The 22246-nt window shown below is 40.8% G+C and overlaps 1 protein-coding gene and 1 long non-coding RNA gene across 4 annotated transcripts in view; one reads left to right on the top strand and one right to left on the bottom strand.

Annotated features, from left to right (window-relative positions):
- PRKCD (protein kinase C delta) overlaps window positions 1-2970 on the bottom strand; it is a 59978-nt gene extending 57008 nt beyond the window's left edge. For 2 of the 3 annotated variants that reach the window (XM_030283109.4, XM_002189928.7), the window contains exon 1: window positions 2616-2778. The gene's annotated coding sequence lies outside the window, so the exon portion shown is untranslated. Of the gene's footprint in view, window positions 1-2615; window positions 2779-2818 lie in introns of those variants that run through there. The other variant, XM_072934847.1, reaches the window with a different exon arrangement.
- Window positions 2464-22246, top strand: part of LOC140684930 (uncharacterized) — a 57259-nt gene continuing 37476 nt past the window's right edge. The window contains exons 1-3 of the long non-coding RNA XR_012057951.1: window positions 2464-2601; window positions 3653-3801; window positions 20653-20702. This is a non-coding gene — a long non-coding RNA (uncharacterized lncRNA). The remainder of the gene's footprint in view (window positions 2602-3652; window positions 3802-20652; window positions 20703-22246) is intronic.

Raw genomic sequence — 22246 nt, forward strand, 5'->3', positions numbered from 1 at the left:
GATGGTGGATTACAGGCACACAATGCACTGGGACTGCATCAGGAAGAGACACACCTGAGTTAGCTCTGGGGAGCTGAAATACCTGTGTCAATGAACACGGTCCAGGCACACCTCTCAGCTCAGTGCTGGCCAGCCCTGTAAGGGATTTACAGTGCACAGGCCAGGCTGGGCTCCAGGCACACACCTCAGCTCAGTGCTGGCCAGCCCTGTAAGGGATTTACAGTGCACAGGCACCGCTGGGCTCCAGCCACACACCTCAGCTCAGTGCTGGCCAGCCCTGTAAGGGATTTACAGTGCACATATATAGCATCAATTAGCCAAGTTCTCTTGAAGGGATTCTTCTAAGGATTTCTTTTTAAGAATTGTATCTAGAAAATGTAAGTTATAAGTTAGAAATAGTTTCTAAATAATTCCTTCTGTACAGAGTATCTTTTCATCTATGCTGTGTGATTAAAAAGTAAAAATTATTATGCTATTTCACTGTTCCATTCAATTAAAAAAATAGGACCCTACTGTATGATTATGTCTAATGAAAAGGTGGGTTTTAATTAATGAAGCACAAAATGCCAAAGAAATTAACAATGAGCTCTTTTCTGGTGATAACAATATGAGCATCTTCCTGATCAATTATGTCACACATATTGCCTGAGCAGAATCACCTTATAACTTTCCCATTATCCACACAGACATCACATCTGTGTAACTGAATATATTTTTCTGTATGTTTGTATCAGCCACTGAGAGGCAGCAATTCCTTCATACCTAAATCTGAAGTATGAGATGCAGGATGAAAATCTCAAAGGATTCCCAAATCTTAATTCTTTTGTGCTTCCCCTAAGTTCTTTTGTGTTTAGCAGTGCAGGCAAATAATAACAACCAGTGAAATATCCTATTGCACCGTTGAATTTTTTAGCTGAAGTTTCAAAAATAATGCACTTCATTCTGAAAATCATATGTCCTTAGAACTTGGATGCATTCAATTTTACAAAACATAGCAAAACTGTGTGGGTCAAAGAAACTGAAAATGCCAGCATTTAATAATTTCTTAAATTAAAGCACACACCTGTATTTTATTATGAAATCTAAAATGAGGATCAGAAACATTAAAAAAAAACCCTAAACCCATGTTTTGCAGGCTTGTTTCCTTTTCTTAGTATTTGTACGTTTCCACAGCAGTGACATGGGGTGACTGAAATCTATCAGTCCAAAGACACACAGCTCATTTTTAACACAGCCATTTTCAGGAACTAAAATAAACAGGAAACCCTGCATATAGACTTAAAAAAACACTTATGAATTATTGCTTAACCACTTAAGAAGCAGTTCTTCATAGTGTTCCTGCTCAGAAATCTATGTTGGTTATAGCTTCCTATGTAATTAACACAGTGCTGCACGGCATTATTTGACAGATGGAAAGCTAAAGAGTTAATTTGCTATTAGACTATTGACTGTACAAGTCTGGAGCAAAAAAAATATTTAAAAGGAACAAAACACACTGCAAGGGTATAAAGGATTTTGATACTGGTTATTTGTAGAGATACTCAACATTGCAGTTCAGGCTTTAAACAAGTCTCTAAAATTCGGTAAAGATCGAGTACTAGAACTGATTTTCCCACACCCATCTGCTCTGCAGAGTCAGTTCTCTCGTTGGACATATGAAAGGATGGGATACAGGGCAGTGTCATCCTTGCACATAAACCTCCTGGGTCCAGATCTACACTCTGCTCTCTGCTTCAGTGCTACTTGGACAATCTAGAAGTGATGTGGTGCAACAATCAGGGTCCACAAGTAAACTAATGTCAGATGTAACCACAAAATGCTGTAATCAAATTATTTTAATATTTCATGCTCTGATGCAAATGGGGAATTCTCTAGCGATGAACTGAAAACTGTTTTTTAATAGATGCACGCCTGGCATGTACGTACACAAAAGCATCAGGCATTCCTGCTCCTTCATTTCTTACTGTCTGTCGCCACTCAGCTGGAAACTGACCATTCGAAAGACTGTGCATTTCATCCGCCCAAACTCACCGCAGCACGGAGACTGAACGGAGAGCCGGGGCAGCCGGGTGCGAGAAAAAGTTGGTGGCATCAAAGTCGGCACTTCTGCCGGGAGGAAACTCCATGTTCCTGTCAGGGACGGACCCCGGGGGTCTCGCCGCCCGCCCGCACGGGGCACAGCGCTGTGCCCGCCGCAGCCCCCGGGCTTGCCCCGCTCCCCAGCGGCCGAGGGGGCTCGGGCGGGCCGGGGCCGCAGCCCCCTCCGCGCAGCCCAGCATGGAGCTCCGGGGGAGGCAGCCCCGGGCCGGGGCCGCAGCCCCCTCCGCGCAGCCCAGCATGGAGGCTCCGGGGGAGGCAGCCCCGGGCCGGGGGCGCAGCCCCGCCGCCGCCCGCCCCACCCCGGCGCCGGGGCGCTGCCCGGGGCACACGGGGCACGGCGGCTGAGCCCCGGCACCCTCCATCTCCCTCCCTCTCGCTCTGCGCGCCGGGCGCCCCACGGAAGCCGGGCGGGCCGGAGGGAGCCGGAGCCCGTCTCGCTTCCTCCTTCACCCCAGGCGGGGCAGGAACTGCCGGGCGGCGGCAGCGCTGCGCCGGGGGCAGGTACGGGCACTCACCGCGTCCGGGGAGCCGTCGGGAGCCGCGTCCGCCGCCGAGTTTCGGGCGCTGTCCCGGGAAACAGAGAGCGAGAGCGAAGGAGTGCGGGCGGAGCGGCGGGCGGGAGGGAGCAGAGTGGGCCCGGCCCGGCCCGGCCCGGCCCGGCCCGGCGCTCCCCGCCCCGCGCTCCGCCCCGCCCCGGCGCGGCTGCGGCCACGCTCACCTGCTCCTGCCGCCGCCGCTCCTCCTGCCGCCGCCCCTCCCCGAGCTGTCTGCCGGGCGCCGGAGTCCCTGCCCGGGCTCCCCGCGGCTCCGTCCCTTCCCTGCCGCCCCTGCCCTCCTCTCCCCTGGCGCTGGCCGCGTGTGGGAGCGCCCGAGCCCGCAGGGGGAGCCCCGCCCGAGGCTCCGGCTCCGCTCCGGGCGCGGTGCCGTGCCGAGGGAGGGGCTGCGGCCGCGGCAGCGCTCTTGTGGTCTTTGGGGTTTGGGAGGTGTTGATCTGCTGGTCACCCGACTCGGGGAAGCCCCGGGGTTTGAGGTGGCGGAGCTCGGAGTGAGCCCCTGCCCGTCTGCAGGGCTGAGCTGTGCTCAGGTGTCCTCAGCCTTTACTGCGCTTTTGGTTAAGCATTCTTTAGTGGCTTAGAAGCCACGGCCGAACCCCGTAGCTCTGTGGTCGCTGCCGTGGCCTCAGCGAGCTCACGAGACCTCAGCCTTGGAGACCTTCACCGGGTCATTTTGGGTCCCAGCCGGGGCTCCCCCAGTCCGTGCTCTGCTCTGAGTGATGGGGGTCGGTGTTTCTTCAAGTGCTGTAAGCGTTTGTATTAAAATGAGGTATCTTAGGGATAGGGTGCAGCACAGGAATGTGTGAAGTGTAGGAACCAGAGAAAACACCTCTATACTTCAGGGCAGACCCTTGTCATCACTTTTTAACTCGCACAGGTCATGTAGAATTGCTCTCATGTTTTCATCTTAAATGACCTCATTCAGCTCTAGCTGAAAACGGTGATGAAATTCCCAGTGTTTCTGTGGTGCTGTGGTAACTGGGTTTTTCTCTGGGCAGGTGCCAGCCCCTGGTGTGCAGTGGGGGTGTCACCCCTGCAGGGGCTGTGACCCAGCTGTTACATTGCTGCAGAGTCCATTCTGAAACGCCAAATTCCACCCCTGTGATGTCCAGCTTCTTTCCAGAACATTTCACTTGATAGTTATAAGGTAATGTCAAAGTTCCTTGCTTTTTCTGTCTGACATCATCTTGGAAAGGCTATAATAGGCATATAAATCAGTCAATAGTTAATTTTATACATGGAGAGTCTAATTTGAAGAAACATGTTTCAAAATTGAGAGCTCTAGTAGATATATTACAGTTTGGGTGAAATCAAAGGAACAGAGTCATCTGAGGTAATTTCCTTTTTACTTCTGCTGCAAATTAAACTATGTAGTATTTTGTACAGATACATGTTCTTATGCATGATTAAGTGTAGGGTGTTGTTTTTGGCTGGAACATTTAATAATGTTTCCCTGTTTTGGGAGGGATGTATCAGAATGTAATCTGATTAGCTATGGTGCTGTAATAAATTGTATGAGGACCCTCATTTAAACTTGTATAGACTGTTGTTATGCTGAAATCTGGAGAAGCTTTATATGCTTGAGCCGTTAATGAATGTCATGTAATAAAAGCAAAACTAAAACTAGTTTGAATGAGAGAAGAAAAAGCAGAAGCTAATTATAGCAAGGAATTTTCCTCATTTCAATACGTCCAGAGAAGTTTGGAAACAGTGCTTTAAAATTTATTTTATTTAATTTCATGCTCTTTGAGCATTTAATGGCATGTAAGTGGTCAGAGAGAGTCCATTTTCATTTGTGACCTGACCATATAATGTTGCAGCAAACCATTAGTTAACTACTGCTGTATTTCAATTATTTAGAGCATTACTTTTGTCCAAGTCTTTCTGAAACAAAGAGTCATTTCTCATTTGGACTGTGGAAAATTTTGCAAGACCTAAAGAGCTTTGCCTCTCACATCTTTGCTCAGACAATGGGCTCAAGTTGGATTAGGGCTGAGTAAAGATGTAAAAATTTGATCCACAGGAAATGAAATGCGAGAGTCTTCTCAGCTATTAATGTGACTTTAGAAATTTGAGGTGTTTCCTGGTACTGAGACTTTCTTGCTGCCTATTTTCTGTATTTTTTCCTATACAGCTTAGCTGTCCTAAATGCATGGAAATGGTCCTACAGCTGGAGAGAGTCTTTCCTCAGAATAGATTCTAATGCAGCTCAGAAGGCTTTATTAAGCCATTTTATGTGCAGTGGATTTGAGAGGAGGATGAAAATCGGTTCTAAGTGAACATCCTTTAGCAGTACTCTCTGTCAGCTTCTAAGTAAATAGTAAAAAATACTGGATTTCATAGTGATTACAGGGTAACTGTTGGAAAGGAAAAGGGCATTACTGTCTCTGATCCATTTTTCTGAAATGTGCCTTTGGATATGTCAAAAAAAAAAAAAAAACAGTCTCAAGCTGAGATAAAACATGTCACCTCTTTGGTAGCTGGATAGACATCCCAATAATTCCCAATCCCATGGTAAATCACACTTTGTTCCAGGGGAATCTCTGGGGAGAAGATGAACTACCAGGGCCTCTCACAGCTGGATTTTCTCTTGTATTTTCACATAGAGAAAACCTACTTTACCTGGGGTCACTTAATTTTTGCCATATGACAGGATGACAGTAAGGGTTGATGTGACTTTGAACATGTACATTAGAAACAAAAGTTAGAGATAAAATTTTCTGCAGCAAATATAAGCAAAAAATTTGTAGTGGAAGTTAAGAACTGCTTCTCTGAATATTTCTGAGGCAGACTGGTGCAAAATTGCTTTTCAAAGTGTGTAATAACCTATTGTGAGCTGAAAGACTATATCTACAGTATCTGTTACCTCCAGCAAACAAACCTGATTTTAATCCTGATGGTAGATACCTTATTTATGCAAAGATGAAGACTTTTGCAAAAGTGTAATTTCAGAACAGAAAACAGTCATGGCCGTTGCTGCCAATTTTTTTTTTTTTCACAGCCCCACTTTGTAGCAGGACTTCATTGGTCTCTCAGTCCCAAGCCTAACCACCAAATGCCTGCTCTCATTTCCTCTTTTCTGATAGTGGTGGGAGGTGTGAAGAGTCTGGTGGTGGTGGGAGTTTCCACCCATAACCTTCTACAAGGGTCTGTCGTCTATTGTGTACATTCACTTTTTGAAGTGTTCTGAGCTTTGTTCATTGTCTTCAGCTTTGCCTTAAGGTTGTGGTGAGAGGCTTGTGTTCTCTGTCAGGCTTTTCTTCCAGTCTTTCATGCTTTTCTCTGTGAAGGGCATGAACTCTTTATGGATTAGCAATGGGACAGATACTGAATTTGGTCACATGAAGGCCTGGGTGCCATAAACTTGGGCTGATGTCCAGGTGAAACAGGAATAAGGCTGCCTTTCCTGACCTTGTAACTTTAGAGATTCTTTTGATAGCAACATACATTAATTTCTACTGCTTATCTTTGCAGTTTTTTATACCGATTAAGGAAGGGTTTTTTCTTTGAGTTGGTCTGCTTGCCATTTTTTTCTAACTTGGAGCTGAGTCGTGTTTTTCCTACTTTGTCAGGGTTTGCTTGTGTGGATGTTGCATGTGCCTGTGCAGAGCTGTAATTGAGTCAGGAGCACTCTGCAGGGGAGAGACTGTGGATAGGCACTACACCTAGGAGAAATTATCATCTCTGCGCTTCATTTGCTGTGTTTTAGAACTTGAATATGAGTAATATTTTGTGCCTAACAGAGTTTAAGTGGAATGATGTTTGTTTTTTTTTTTTCCCCTGAAGCATGAGATGTAGAAGTTAGTGGCTGTGCTGGCGAAGATCCTGGTGTCAGATGCAATCATGTGAATTTCAACATGTTTGTGTAACTAAGTTACTGCAGAGGCTTTTTTGTTATCAGAATAGAGCCTTAAGAATTTGAGATTAAAATGAGATATGCTTATATCCCGACCACCCCAAAGTTCTGGTCATTTGAAGGAACTTTTATATAAGATTCATTGATAAACCAGACAAGTGAATAGTTTCCTGCCCATTTTGCTGAAATGCCTGTTTAGAGCATTGCCAATTCTTGTTATATTTGGTGCTTTTAAAGCCTTATTTCCTTGAGGAAGTAATTGGATTAAAATCTTGGGCTTTTTTTTTTTTTTTTTTAATTTTTCTTTGTCTTTCTTAAATAAGACCTATTTTTCGTGTTTGTCCAGAAGGTACATGCACATGTCATCTTGGAGTTCCTAAAAGATTGACAATCTGGGCTACATATAAGAGGAACACAAAATCTCTTGAAGTTTTACAAATATCCCCATGCTGCCTTCTGTTGTTGAGGGTAGGAGACTGATCCCTGCATTTTGAACATTTGAGACTGTAGTTAGTTTTTAAGAAGAACTGAAATTAGAAAAAGGTTTTTATGGTGTTTGCTGCCTACACCCCCTTACATTTGATTTCAACATGCCAGCTGCCAATGTTGATTCTGAGCAATGTAAGTGTTCTACTTCCCCTTATGACAGCTTTTCTTTGCTGTTAGTTAATATAGATGGGAGAACAAGGAAGTGTATGTATTGATGCAATTTTATTGCTCACCACAGTCCTATTCACAGTTGGTTTTATTTTCCTCTGAGAAAACCATGCTGTGAAAGAACACAAGCAATGCTTTCTGATGTCTTTGTTGGTTTTCCAGCTCTTTTGAAAAAAATTGATTTTTGGTCTTAATTTAAGGTTTAGGAGATTAAGATTCTGTTTGTGCAAAGAATAGAGGCAGCATAGAGGGGCACAATTCACACGGTGGTGTTCTCAGTCAGGCAGAGGCATTGTCTTTTTTTTTCCCAAATCCCTTTTGATTTGCAGCTGTAAGTTGTCTCATCAATCAACAAGAACAAGCTGGAGAGCATGAAGTAAATGAATTTAGAGCATCACATGACAGCAGCTTGTAGTACCTTCTGCTTTTGCTGCTCACCTGGGAGGAATGAAGAACCTCCTCAGCTACAGTGCAATTGCCTGAGGCAACACAGGTGCCTCCTGCTTTAAGAGTGATGTCTCAAAGGTGTCAGGCATCAAGAGCACTGATGCTGAAGAGATTCTGTTGTCTGATGAGATGGTAAGATGTTAAGATAATGCACACAGGCTTTGTTTTGGTTTTAACCCTATCTCATTTGTGGATATTTTTAGGGACTGCAGTTGCTGTGCTCCTTTAAAGAATGAAAAGAGGAGGTTAAGGGCTGCTGCTCTGTCACTCACCTGCCACAAGGTGTGGCTGTGGGGGGAGAGCAGGTGAGTGTGGCTGTTCTTCACTCTCTGCCCTGCCATGATTTATCCCCTTCTCAGTGAAGGAGCAGGACATGCCAGGCACAGGAGCAGGAGCTGTGGAATGTGCACCACCCACCTCATCCCTAGGAGAAAGGGCCAGTGCTATTTTTACAGCTTATTGCCAGATGGTCAGAAGGTGTTCCTTTTATTAGGGTAAATGTTTATCCAAAAATGCAAACTGCAATGGCATTGGTACATGGGGTGGGTTTTTTGGTCTTAAAATGCTTCAGCTATATTGTCAAACAATAAGATGGGTCAGTCCTATGCTGTGACTGGAACAAGGCTTTCTTTGCAGAAAGAAAAATATCTCCTATTGTGACCTGGTGTGAGGATAGAGGAGTATTTGAATCCAGTTGTATCATTTTAAAGCACAGTTTGGCCACTGCAAATGAACAACTTTTGGCACCTAGTACCACTGACATTTAATTTTCATGTATTCTTTTCTGCTTGGGCTGTGGGCTTGGGTATTTTCCCTTCAAGTAATAATTAATAAACCTGTTTTCATGTCTTGCAAGCTGTCCATCTTTATCAATTTTCTTGCCTGTACTGGGGCACATATTATTTAGACCATTATTATGTTATGATACACATTTAGTAGGATTTGTTTTTATTGCTACAGGCATTGCTGCTATCTAAAGCCAAACACAGTATCAGTGAAACAAAATAGTGTTCAAAATCAATCCTAGTAAACGTTTAAAATGAAAGCAAACATCAATAATGAAACTGCAGACTGTGTGTGTTTGCACAGGAGCAGGGTGGAGGACTGAGGTCACCTGCCCCAGGCACGTCATGGTTTTGATGAACCACGAGGGGAGAGTTTGGTGAAGTTGATGTTTGGAGCTGTGGAACAGATGTTGAATCAGGAGACTTCAGAGAGAGATGTCAACACAGCTCTCCTCCCCACACTGCACGTGGGTGAGAGCTGGTGTTTGGGGGAAATAGCTCTGCCTTGGCCTTGCCTAATAATGGGCAAACCAAACTTCCATTTCTTGTGCGTGTTTGCTGCTATTGGTAGCAGGGTGAAGGAAGGATTTGATGTTGCTGTTAAAATTTGGTAAAATAATAAAGACACTGAGAATATTTACTCTACTTTTTAGTAATAGGCTAAAAGTTTGTTATTTCCCCAAGGACTTAGCAGTATAAACCTAAAAAGCTGCTGTCAACAGAGTTGGAAAGTCTATGTGCAGCAGAACATTGCAAACATGTTTGAAGACAGGTTATGTTGTTGAAGGCTCTGTACTAGAGCCAGGCATATTTCTTGAGTAAATTCAGCTATTTTTACCTCTTTGCAATTGAGACATTAATTTTACTCAGCAATCTGATATGTTTCTTGTCCAAAAAAAAAAACAAAAGTTAATTTTAAAGGTGTTAAAATTCTGTTCAAAAGAGGCTGTAGAGTTGCTGGATCTTGATGCCAGTATGGTGTCTTGTGTCTGCTGAATTCTAGTGTGTGGCTTTGCTCTGCCACACTTGGACACTGTTTATGGGGTCAAACCCAAATTTCTGGTTAGTATTGATCTGACCCTATATGTCATTTAACCACTTTTAAATGCATGCAGTGTAAACCAGTTCGTCTGTGATCCCTTTTATTTTTGTAAGCTAATTATTTTATGTATAATTAAATCTCATGAACTTTATATGCCATTATATATAATTGAATAGTTAATGATTTACATATTTTACATTCTACAACATACCTGAATATATATGATCATTCAAACCTGGATGATCTACAACACACCTGAATGTATAGGAAGTTTTAGTAGGCTTAGTGTTCGAGATCACCACAGAATTTTTCTTTTAGTCAGGCTTATATTAAATATGATTCACTGCACGTCATTCTTATGATTACAAAGGTGCCTGTGGTTTTTTGGTTTTTTTTTTTTGGTGACAGAAAGGTAAATGGAAGAACAATTCAGATGTTCAAATATTAACTAGTTGTTTTCTCATGCTGTCAGTACAGTAAATTCTATTGCTAAGGACGAATAGATGCTGTATTTTTTTATTGGTCACATTCTTCCAATGGTTCTGACTTGCTTGAAGATTAGAACAAAACTTTTAGAGGGACAGGTTTGCCATGTTTCCAGCTACTTTTACTCAGCAAAATTTTTAAGACTGTGTTTGGAGGAAATTTCTAACATTTCTTCACTTTTGTTTGTAGGACAGTGTGTTCTACATGCAGGTTTAGAACTGTGAGGAAGCTTTTATGAGCTGGTTATGCAGAGGATGGCAGTGATATAAATAATTCAGAGGAGGACGAGGTAATTAGTTCCCTTATGGTTATCCAAACTTAGTTTCCAGGTAGGCACAGAGTAGAAGAGGGGAAGTCATTATTGGTCTCATTAAATAAGTCTTTTACCTGCTCAAGCTTTTAGGAAAAAGTATAGGTTCAGAAAAAAAGTTTAGAGCAATTTAGGACTTCAGAACAATTGTTTATTCTCTGTTAATGATATCCTTCTCCTCAGAATATACCTGTTGTGCAGGTTCTTTATAGCAGTAGGGCAAGCTCAGGTTGAGTGGAGGCTTTATACACTTTGTTTAAATGTAGATGAATACACTTTACAGATGGAGTAGTAAGTGTTAGTGGTAGTGAAAAATAAAAAAATTAAATAGGAATGTGTCTGTGTCAAATCCATGTATTTACAACTGTCCTTTAGGGATCAAAGTCTTGATGTACTGTTTTAGTTTTTTATGTATCTTGGAAAAAAACCCCACAGAATCAGAGACCTAACGTAATTTTGCAATTTCCTTTTCAGAATTTGTGGGAACACACTTCCTAAACATACAGGTCTTTAAAATGGTTCCTTTCTAGGCTTCTTCAGAAAGCAAGGTTCTTCTACCAGCAATTCAGAGCACCTGATCTAGACTCCTGCTCTGAGTTGTCATATGGAGGATGGCTTTGTTTTGCATTAACTACAGGAAAAATCTTTGCTTAAAGCAAATGCTTAGAATGTCTCCTTAAGTCTCACGTGGAAAAAATCCCCTCTATTTTATTCCTCTAACTACAACATTGACTTGAATATTTTGATAATCATATCACTAGTTCCATTCAACTTATTTGAGACCAGACAAAGTCTGAGCAGAGCTGTTTCTGTGTGCGCATCTCCTGTATGGCAGAACTCAGAGGTGAAAGTGAGGCAATTCTTACCTTGTGTAGGTGCTGTTTACTGTTGTGGGTACTTTACCATCTTAAGTCAGATTTAATTAGCTGGCTGCAAAGCAAAAGGAAAAACTGCTAAATATCTGCCCACTATCTGCATGGTTCTTAGCACAGGGGGGTCAGACTTAGCAGCTCACAGCTGCTGAAACAGGGAGCCACATCACCCCCAATCTCCTTGTTCCTGTCTTCCTGCCTACGTGTTCTCACTTGTGCCAGCTTTGATGCTTGCTGGAATGCTTCAGGCTTTGATTTAACTCTTGAAATATCAGCAAGGTATTCCAGGGAAAAAAACCAATCAAACCAACACATCCAAACCCCAAACAACCACGGACCGTTTTCTGCCTTTTTATTGAACAACACTGACTTAATAATGGGTTTTTGTGCTTGAGAGACATGGGATAAATGGAGAACACAAAAGGAGGGCAGCAAAAATTGTTCTTTTAGGCAGCTGGAGCTGTTATGATTGTTCTGATGTGTAGGAAAGAGCCTAACATATGATGATTTTATCAAACTGGGTTTCAGTCACACGTGCAGCTCAAAAGGTTAAATTGCATTTGGCCCATTACTTTTTGAGCACCTGCAAATACATGTTAGTTTTAAGTCTGATGTTTGTGAGTGCTAAACTAGAGCCATGCATATACTCACATATCCTCCAATGCTTCCTTTGGAGTTAAATGTGTGTGGGTCTCTGAGTTACTCAAAGGACTGACTGCTGCACTTCATTGATCCAGCTGTAAACACTAAACTTGACTTAGATAGTAAATGTTTTCAGGATCCAGCTTCAGCTTGTGTTTCTGATGAACTGAGTTGTGGGTGGAGATTGGAGGAAGAAAGGATTTTGATATGCTCTTCCCTTTCAGAAACATTTAAGTCTTGAATTAAAAAAAAAAAAATCAGGAAACAATCACATCTACTTTGTATCTCATATTGAAAAGATTTTATTCCTTGAATCCTAATTCTTTTATTGGGTGTAACAAGAATTCCCCTTTTTAAACAGAGGACTACTTTGATAGATCTTGTGATATTGCAGTAAATTATGGAATTATAGTAACACAGCAAAAAGCTTCAATGTAATCCTAATCTGAACTGAAACCTATTTAGTTTCCAGGAAGAAACAAACAAATGGAGACTCAAGCCCTGGGGTCTTCTCCCAGGCGGGGTCATGTGCTTTCAACTGGCTGTGTTTGCACATGGATCCAAATGTTCCAGCTTGGATTCATCTCTCCTTTACTTTCTCATTTTCTCCTCTGAGACTTCTGGTTTTGTCTTCTTGAGAATATCCTTCTGTTGGACATTCCTTCTGCTGTTATTTTTTGGATGCTTCTGTGTTCCTCTTCCCTTTTTCCCTTGTCTTTTCCTTTTGCTCTTCTTTTTTCCTTCTTTGACAGGTATTTCTTGATATACAAAATGCCTTTAGCTTTAGCCCAGCTTCTGGTGGACAAGTGGTCACAAGGGAAATGTGCAGATGGCTTAAACAGATGTTCCTGTCAAAGCCAAAATATTTAACTCCTGAATTCCTGCTAGACAGTGCCTCTGATGAACGCTGCCAGAATGGTGGCCAGGGACTTGTGTGGCTCCTTTTCACGTTGCTTTGCTTTAACCTCCACCTATGAGCTGTCAGGAGATGTGAAGGCTGCAGAGAAAAGCTTTTATTATTTTCATTGGCATGTTAGTCTGGAAGTCAGTTAGTAAAGGTCTGAGATTGTGCCAAAATGGGAGAACTGTTTTGTACTGGATGAAGGAATCCATCCCGAGTTCTCTCTAGCAAGGCCTGGGTGAGTTTAATTTTATTCAACATATGCAGATTGTCACTGTTTGTTTGATTTTGGGTTTGTTTCTGGAGTTTTTGTTTTTGAGTGTTTTTTAAGTTGATTTTTTTTTCCCTCTGTGCCAAAACTGAAGATGAAATGTCAATATATTCAGAAAGGAAATTGTGTATGCTCTGGAGAATATTATTTGAATATTAATATATCCTTTATGCAAGTTGTTTTTCATATTTTCTAATACTGTTATATTTAAATCAAATTATTTTTCATAAAGTTGTGATTTGGATTATCAATTCTTTATTTAATCAGGGAAGATGTATAAATAATTAGTAACTGACAAAATATCTTAATAAAAATAGATGTACATGAGTATAGTTATCATGAGCTAAAAACGCAAGAATATGACTGATTTTTATCAAGTACATTCCTTGTGAGTGCCTTTCAAGTTCTGGAAAATGTACAATTTCAGAGTTTAGATGCTTTAATAAGAAACAAGTTTAATACTTGAGTGAACTAATCTGTAGGCACAACAGGAACTTGATGGTGTAGTAGGTGGTAAGATTCACTTATGATAAGTTATAATGGAATTTCCCTGGAACTATATATTCCACCTACTTAAATTCACATTAATTTAAAAGACTGACAATGTGCAGCAAATGCCAAGACATAAAAAAATTGGCATGTTATTGTAAAACATGGGACTAAGTATTTGCCTAAGCCACTGCCTGTAGCTCTTGGGAGTTCTGGTGGACCATGTGGACTCTATATGTTGCACTTGTGGTTCACATGTAAACATTTGTATTTGTCTAGAACACTGAGCCTGTGTGTGTTTTAATTCAGAGCACGGGGTCTGCACAGAGCAGGAAGTGCTGCGTGTCCTTCTTGAGGTGAAGTCACATTTGTTGTAGCCAATAACTGTGGTGATGGTTAGAGGCTTTCAGAATTCCTTTTTTTTGTTTATTTTACAATTATAGATAAGCAGAAATTCCAGAAACATTCCAAGTTATTGGCATATTAAAGGGGCAGGGTTGGTTTTAATGAATAGCAGTTGGTTTGGGCCACTTAGAACAAATTTCCTATTATTAATGGAATTTTAGTGCAGTGTTGTTGTACTCAGGACAATCTGATAGCTCTTTCAGCTTTTAAATGTCTCTGCAGATTGAGGGACACTTATTTGGGCATCAGGAATAATTATCACCTTAATCCCCTTTTTTAATACTAGTAATTCTAGTTTTGAGACAAAATGACTCATGTGCATTTTGGTTCAAGCAATTGCAAAAATTTCAGTAAATTGAGTCCTCACAGGTAGTGATTTGTTGCCTGGAAATGTGCTCTTCTTTCTTCTTCAGAGCTTCATTAAAAGACAGGTTCTATAAATACTTCATTGAAGATAGTTCAAGAAAATAAAAACATTTAAAAGCTCAACAAAACCTCCCCAAGGCCACAGCAAAAAAAAACAAAAAAAAAAAAAACAAAAAAAACCCAACCAAACAAAAAAAAACCCTAAAGAAACTCTGGGATAAAACTTTTTTTTTTTTCCACTTGATAATGTGAAATTACAATTTTACATCTTAACTTGTCTTGTGAGTGATGAAGAATCATTCCAGATGATTTAGCTATTCTTTGTGTGAATACAAAGCTGTTGTTCAGATCTTGGGAATATCATGGGCTACAAGTCTTGGCTCAAATTTCAGTAGCAGGTACATTTTTTCTGAGAAACTGGATGAATAAATGATATTGAAATATGTGATGTAAATATTAATACAGCTGATAGACTTAGGGGACATCTACAATATAGTATTACTGCGAAGAAAAACTAATGTAGATGGATAAATCTACTTCCCAAAGAGTCTTCAAATGGATATTTTTAAGAACTTAATATCCTACAGCACAGAGGCAGCCCAATCTTATGGAGATTTCTATTAAAAATCTGCCTTATTTCCTGGTACATGTGAATGAGCAGGAATGATGGTTATGACTCTCAGGTGTGGGTGTTTAGAACTGTCCATCATTTCTCCAGTTTCAAGTTTCACTCTGCAAGGTGTTGAAACTTTGTGTGATCCAGAGAAGCAGGAAAGCTGCCTGCCTGAGGCCAGTGCAGCTCTGAACTGGGCACCACTTTGCTTTGCTCCATGATTCTGATTGATGTGTGTGGCTGCTGTTTAATTGTCATCTTCCTGGCATAAGCTGGTAGAAAGGATTTTCTTAGTTGTCACAGGGAATAGATTGAAAAGGTTGTGCTCATCTCTTCTTGATTCTCCAGCTCAACGTGCGGTTACCACAGCAATGAGGAAGTGGTCCCGTTTGGTGAAGGTGGTGGGAGTTTTTATCTTTTATTTATTGGTGAGGGGGGTGGGATTGTAGGGAGAGTGTCACATCAGTGACAGAATAATGGTGCAGCTCAAATGTTAAGAGAAATTGTTTGTGCTGTAACCCCTGGGGACTGGTTGTGTGCCTAATAGACCCTCATCAAGCCCCAACCCTCTCTGTAGAAGAATATTTTCCCCACAGTCTAAAACCAATAGATCTGAATGTTTCTCACCATTCTGACTTTGGTAGGATCATTAAGACTGTTAATTAACTTGACCAAAGTAACAGTTTAACTGGTACCCTTGTGCTGGTTTCTTACCAACTGGCCTTCATATCACATTTTGCCATGTTCTGTAAAAATGTTTGGTACTTCAGAACCTGCTTAAGAGAAGCAGTATGTTGTTCTTTGAGATTCTGATTAATATTTTGTTTAACACTGCAGATGAGGAAGGTGCTGGTTTGCAACACTATTGTGCCTGATTTGGGAGAAATTGTCTCTGTGATCCCACAAAAATGGAACGTGCTCTAAAGGATGAGGTGTTTGGAGACCAGGAGAGCTGTAATGTGATCACTTGCTTTTCCTGTAAGATGAAAATAATACAGCTACCTATTGTTTTAAGTGCATTGCTGTCTCCAGAGGAAATCTTTCCTTAGTGTTATATATTAATAGGCTAAGTTCAGCTGCAGGGCAAGCAGAATGAACTGCAAAGATAAAGAAGCCGTGCCTGGCTCTGTGATGGCTGAAATTGCTCCAGTTTGGGGCTGCTGCTGTTGGGAACTGTCCATCCATAAAGCCCAGGCTTGCAAGATGTGCTGTGTCTAGTTTCCAATAAACTTGCTTTTCAGAATAGCTTGCTACATATGGGGGATATTTGCATATATAACATAAAATAAGATTTTCTGATTTATATTTTCATTAAAGGCATTGCATATATTTAGTTGTTATAATCTGTATTAGTGAAAACTGTTAAGTACTGTAGAGTGCAAGAATGGACAGGGCTCTCATGTCTCTATACTCCTATAGTTTTGTCCTCAGCTTATTACTAATAAATGATCTGTCACTTATAACTTTGGTAATTTCAAGCTATGTCCTGGACCACTTACTGTTCCAAAAAGAGTTGTGATGAAATTCAGTCATTGTTAGGTGTGGTCCTGAAAATACCAGGGCTCCCAGGCTTAAAATCCAGCAGCTACATGGTACAGGAGAGAGTTTGGAAAGCACACCTTTAAGGAAGGGATGTCAGCATCACTATGAGAGTGTTTGAACCGCATTTTTGACAACATTGCAGAACACTCAGGTGAAAAGCTGAAATTCAGTGCTTAGGTTTAACTTTCAGGGTCATCATTCCTCAGTGAGGAACAAATCCCTTCTGCAATGGGGAAAACCAGCATTGAGAGCAGCAGTGCACTCTGTCACTGTCCAGCTCAGCTGCAAACTTCACTTCCAAGTGTTGGAATCTAGAGTAACTTATTAAGCTTTGGTGGTTTGTTAGCTCAGATGTAGGTGAATACAGGTAAGGAATTTCAGATGCGAAATCATTCATGCAGAGAGTCCCCAGGGGATTTGAAGGAATGAAGTTCTTGACAAGGGTAAGCACCGTCTTTAGGTGTTAGTGACCTTCTTTTGTTGTTTATTTGCATTATAAGTGAAACATCTAAGATGAGATGCTTTGTGGAAAATGATCTAAACCAGCACTGCTCAGGCATGTATTGCAATCCATTTGGTGCTTTTATCCACAAAGAAGTTGTATGGCAAATGGAAACAGTGCACAGTTCAGTTCCATGGCTGTCAAAGTTTGTTTACTGTGTCAGGAGCTGGTGCTTGTCCAGGGTGTCAGGTTTGTACTTGGTGTGTAGCTTTACAAATCATCAATTGCAAAATCAGGTTGATTTCCATCATGAAGCAGAAGATGCTTATCTTTGTCTCACGGACTGATTAGGCTTAAAATTTTGCAGTTTTCTGAGAAGGGAAAGCTGCTTTGTGTAGCTGTTGAAAATGTAACTGCAGGGGGAAAAAAACCCCAAACAACACAACACCAAACCCCAAACAACAGAAAACCAAACCAGCCACAAAAGTTGTCTTTGGCAGCAGAAATGTAATAGAAGGAATTGTATTTATCTCCCATTTAAAGTACATCAAAGTAGTTGAGATAACTTGTCCTGTGAGATGGAAATGTTAATGATTCATGAGGCTGAATCTCATTTAAATGTGAAAATCCTTTTGCATCCATATTATTGTGCTTCCTTTCCTTGTCCTGTGTTCTTTACCGAACTTTTGGTGATTCTGTTACTAGTTTTTTTCCTTAGTTATTGAGTAAAGTTTTGGAGAATAGGATAAAATATTTTCCTTTAGTCAGTTTGCAATAGTTGTTGGAATATTAATCTCTTCTTAGAGTAGAGCACAGAAGAGATGAAAGGAATGAATTGTTCCTTCTTGTGCTCAGGGCATGTTTTATGTGCCCTTGTGCCTCATGCCTTCCACTTGTGATCAGCTGCTGCTGTCTAAGACACTTTCCTGAATAGATCAAGTAACCCCAAACCTCCTAAACAGCCACTTTGCTCCCTATTTAATGAGAAATGCTACTGTTCTACTAATCCTATTATGTTCTTTGCAGAGTCCACTTAGTTTCCCAACCACTCATGTCAACTCTTTCATTTTCTGTTTGTGCCTTACTGTCAGCAAAAGAAATGCATTTGAGATAGCAAAGGGAAAAAAGCTCCCAGAATGTTTAATGCAAACTTAGTGAGTCTTTACAGTTTTTGGTAGGTCATGTTTTTATTGTGCGATTCTTCCCTGTGGGATTTGGCTCTTGCCAAATGACTGAAAGTTCTGCTCAAAACAGGCGCAACATCACAGGTGATACATTTACCTTTCAAATTATTAGAAATCAATATTAAAAAAAATTATCTAACAAAAAGTATGAGAAGCAGGGAGTTCTTTATTTTCTGAATTTTTGGAGTGTGTTTGGCTCAATGTTTATCCTGCAGATGTGTTAGCTAGAAAGTTTTCGTGACATTCTGTTATGATCATTTGAATTTGACACCTAAGTTTTTGGGAGGAAGAAATCTCTGTTTTTGGTCTTTCCTGTAGTTGTGCCTGAAAGGAGCCCTTTTCACCCAATCTTGTGTAAATTGAAATCTTGTGACTTGGAAAGATGTGACAACTTTAAGCGGGCAGGAAAGTAGAATGTGTGGCTGAGTAATGAAGATAATGAATGGCATGGAGTGGGCATGTTAATATTGCAGCTTCTGGAATTGGAGATGAAAATCCCTTTAGAAGAAGCTCACACAAGTAAAAAGGGAACAGAGAGAACAGATGATTGACCATAATGGGTGAGGGAGGAAAGTGAGAAGTAAAGTTTGCATCAATATCTTCATAATGGTATAGAGAGATATTTGGGATAAATCTACAGACCAGGGCAGAGAAAATCCAGCTCAAGCCAGAATTATCTGAGAGTACCTTTATGGCCCTTCTTTAATGGATTTTGCTGGCTGGATATTTGAAATGCTTCTTCCAGGCAAGGAAGTAATTTCTTTCAGTAATTTCTTTCTTTCTTTAAAACTCCAAATATTCTGCAGTAACATCACAGGTTTGGACATCACTAATGCAGATCATTGGCTCTTTTACATGGAAAGGCTTTCAAAAGGATCTATAATTCCTTTTTTCTTTTCATTACCTGTGATTTGTCCATGTGCTTACTTTAGACTTTACTGGAAATGCAGCTCTAGGATTCTTCAAGAATAAATTGCATGTGAATGATGGATATTTCTCATACTTCCATTTAAAAGAGAAAGGTTTGGAATAACAAAAGCTTTCTTTTTATTAAGTGTTGCCTAGACAAAATTTACTTAATGTTATACAAATATCTAGTGAGTCATGAAAAATCTCATTTCTTCTCACCATACACTTTTCAAAGAACACTAAAATATTCTTTTATAGTCCTTCACTCGCTACAGAGTCTGCCAGAAATGTTTGATTAGCCCAGTGATTGTAAAAAGCAGTGTTTTCATCTGGTTTCCATATCCTGTTAAAACAGAAGTCAGTAGGGAAATTATTTATTCTTTCCCTTCAGTGTTGAGGGTTGGCAGGAATGCTCTGTGAACTTCAGTCAGATTAATTTTAATAACTACATTTTCTGTATTCCATCTGCCATGAAAGCTTTGTGTTTTCTTCATTTACTGTGCATGGACACCCTTGTTCAAGGGGGATTAATGTATTTGGTTAGAAATGTTTAATTTTAATGAAAATAACTCAGTCATGAAATTGAACATGACTTCTAATTACTGCCATAAAAACTTAGCAGCAAGATGTCATGACCAAATGGAGGTTTCCTAATGTAGGAAAGTAGAGGTAAAGTTCTGTACAGTGCAGTGGACCAGAGACCAAAATGTAGATTTAAAGTGCTGAAGGTGATGGAGGAGTTTTAGTGGTTTTATGACAGTTCCACCCTTGGATTTCAACAATGCAGAGCAACTGCTTTTAAAAACCACTATGGCTGTAAAGAGGTCAAGTTCTGAGACAAAGTGACGAACCACTGAGTGGAGAAAAAACCACATATTTTAGTCTAATGTGTAGAGAATAAGCATGAGCATCAACTAAAGCAAAGACACAGTTATGGCAATTGGGATTAGAGTCCTCTGATGGTTTCACAGTAAATAGGATAAAAATAATGCAAGTTATATACCAGCATTCCTCACAGATAATTGAGCTGTGTTACTGTCCTGATTCTCCTTTCTTGTGGTTTGACTGGGGTGAATCCTTCTGTTGCCAGCTTCAATATTTCTACAACAATATTTTTTCTGCTACAAGGGCCATGAATTGTCCTCTACAGCAGGAGTGAAACAGACCCCCCCGTCTTCCTCAAAGTACATTGAAAACCTTATAAGGTGCAAGTCAATATACCTTTAGCAGTTAAATTTATATTATCTGGATGTAAGTTTACTTAATCAGCAGAATAAATTTTTTTGTAATTTCCAGAAACTTGAGAGTGCATTAATGTGAACATGCAAATAACATTATAATGTGCATAGTGGGCAAACTGTCCTAGCCGTGTATGTTCATAAAAGCATTGTTATGTATCAAATAAATGATTGTGAAAGTAATTTATCACTCTGTATGTCAACAGTCAAGAGACTGGATTTAGAGGACGCTGTCATTTAATACTATTAATATAATACTTAATTTTGAGGAATATTTGATTTCCCGTCATTGTTCCTTTCACCAGCTTCTGCAACAAAAACTGATTTAAAATATCTCAAGTTATATGGAAGAGGAAATTCCCAGACAAAATACCTGTCAGAGAGAGTTTCCTAACTTCCTTGTTTGTCTGACTGTGGTTCAGTTTGGTTAATGCTGACTCAGATGTAAATATTTTTTTTTTCTTCTTAATGTTCCTTGTTTCATGTGGATACTCCCATTGACCTGATTCTTCTGGTACGGGGTTTTCACACTGTGACTCAGGAGCAATGCAAGCAATGTGACAACTGCAGGAAAACACCTGTTAGTATCAGGTAAGTTGGTATTTACATTTTGTTTATTCATTCAGCTGAGAAATCTGGAAGATTTGCCAAATGTTAAAACTTGCAAGTCTTAAAGCTTTCTCTCACCTGAGAAACAGTCATGCCACATTTAATGGAGGTTGTTCTGAAATGAGGAGTATTCAGAGGCCTGAGGTGAGGAACAAGTCGTGCAGGTGGATGCTGGCACTGGGCAGCAGCTCCACACCTGCAGCGTTTCTGCTGCCACTGCTGCTCAGCTGCCCGGGTGTCCAGAGTGCTCTGGCTGTGCACATTGCAGCCACGTCCTTGTGCCTGAGCACAGGCTGGCACAGCCCCAACAACTTTGCAATTCAGACTGCTCAGGTCTCTGTGAGGCTTCTTTATGCCTGTGCTTCCTGTGCACAAGAAAATGTCTTTTCTGGGCACTGCTGCTGCTGTTTCAGGCTGCTGTTGGTACCGCAGTGGTGCTGCAGTGACTCTCGCTAGTGGCCATCATTCAGACAGAAGAGGTTTTTCCCACACAAGGTTAAAAGTCTTATTTGCTATTTCATCAAAGAATTCCCGACCAGCTCAGCTGTGTACCTTGCTTTTTTATTCAAATCTTCATGTTTTGCATCATTAAATGAATTGTAATGCTTAAAACAACATCAGGAAAACCCAGCAGTGGAGCCACAGAGTTGTGGCTCAGTGCTGTACTGTATGCTCTTGTTGTTTGCATCACCCTCAGTAAAACTGACTGAATACCTGCGGATTGTCCTGGACTGGTTTCAGTGGAAGGCAGCAGGAGTTTTTGCTCCAGGTCTCTTCCTATAGTCAAGTTCACAGACAGCCTGGAGCTCTTTAAGCTAAAATAAGTAAAGGAGGATGATGTTGGTTTCTATTCAGATGGGTGAAAAATCCCTCCTCTTTCTTGCTGACCCCTTTAAGCAATTGGCTTCCAGAATAATCTTGCTGTAGGCAAAATGGTAACACACATCACTGATAAACAAGGAAATCAGGGCCTTTTTTGGCCTCACCTGGTTCTAACTCCTCAGCTATTGTTATTTGGAGGTGCCAGGTACTAAAAGGAGTCCCCATTTATGAACTAAATTGATTCCTTCTGTTTTTTTTCAAATGAATTGATTTTCCTTTGTACACCAGGCAAAGCTTCACCCCTCTAGGTTACATCTTTCTTCTTTTCTGTGCTCTGAGTCCCTGCAGGAGAGGAGTGGCAGGCTGTCTCCTGGCAGAGGATGGTGCAAGGACATTGTGCTGCTTGGGGCAGCCTGTGTGACATCGCTGTCCTGGAGCCGTGTCAAACACACCATGGACACTTTGTAATTTGAAGGCTAAAACTGAGATCTGCCTGAGCATTTGCAAGCAAGAGCCAAGAGGTAGAAACTCAGAAAGCAAAACCAAACCAGCCTTTTAGGCAGTGATGGGAGGTTTCTGTAAAATTTGCCACAGGCAAAATCCGACTTGTTCATCTTACCAGATGTCTGACTTTTCTGTAAAATCACATTTTGGAGCTCTATGCCTTTGATTTTTCTTGGAAACATTTTGGGAGACTTTATATA

Source organism: Taeniopygia guttata, chromosome 12, assembly GCF_048771995.1.
Source record: "Taeniopygia guttata chromosome 12, bTaeGut7.mat, whole genome shotgun sequence".
NCBI classification, from domain to species: Eukaryota; Metazoa; Chordata; class Aves; order Passeriformes; family Estrildidae; genus Taeniopygia; species Taeniopygia guttata.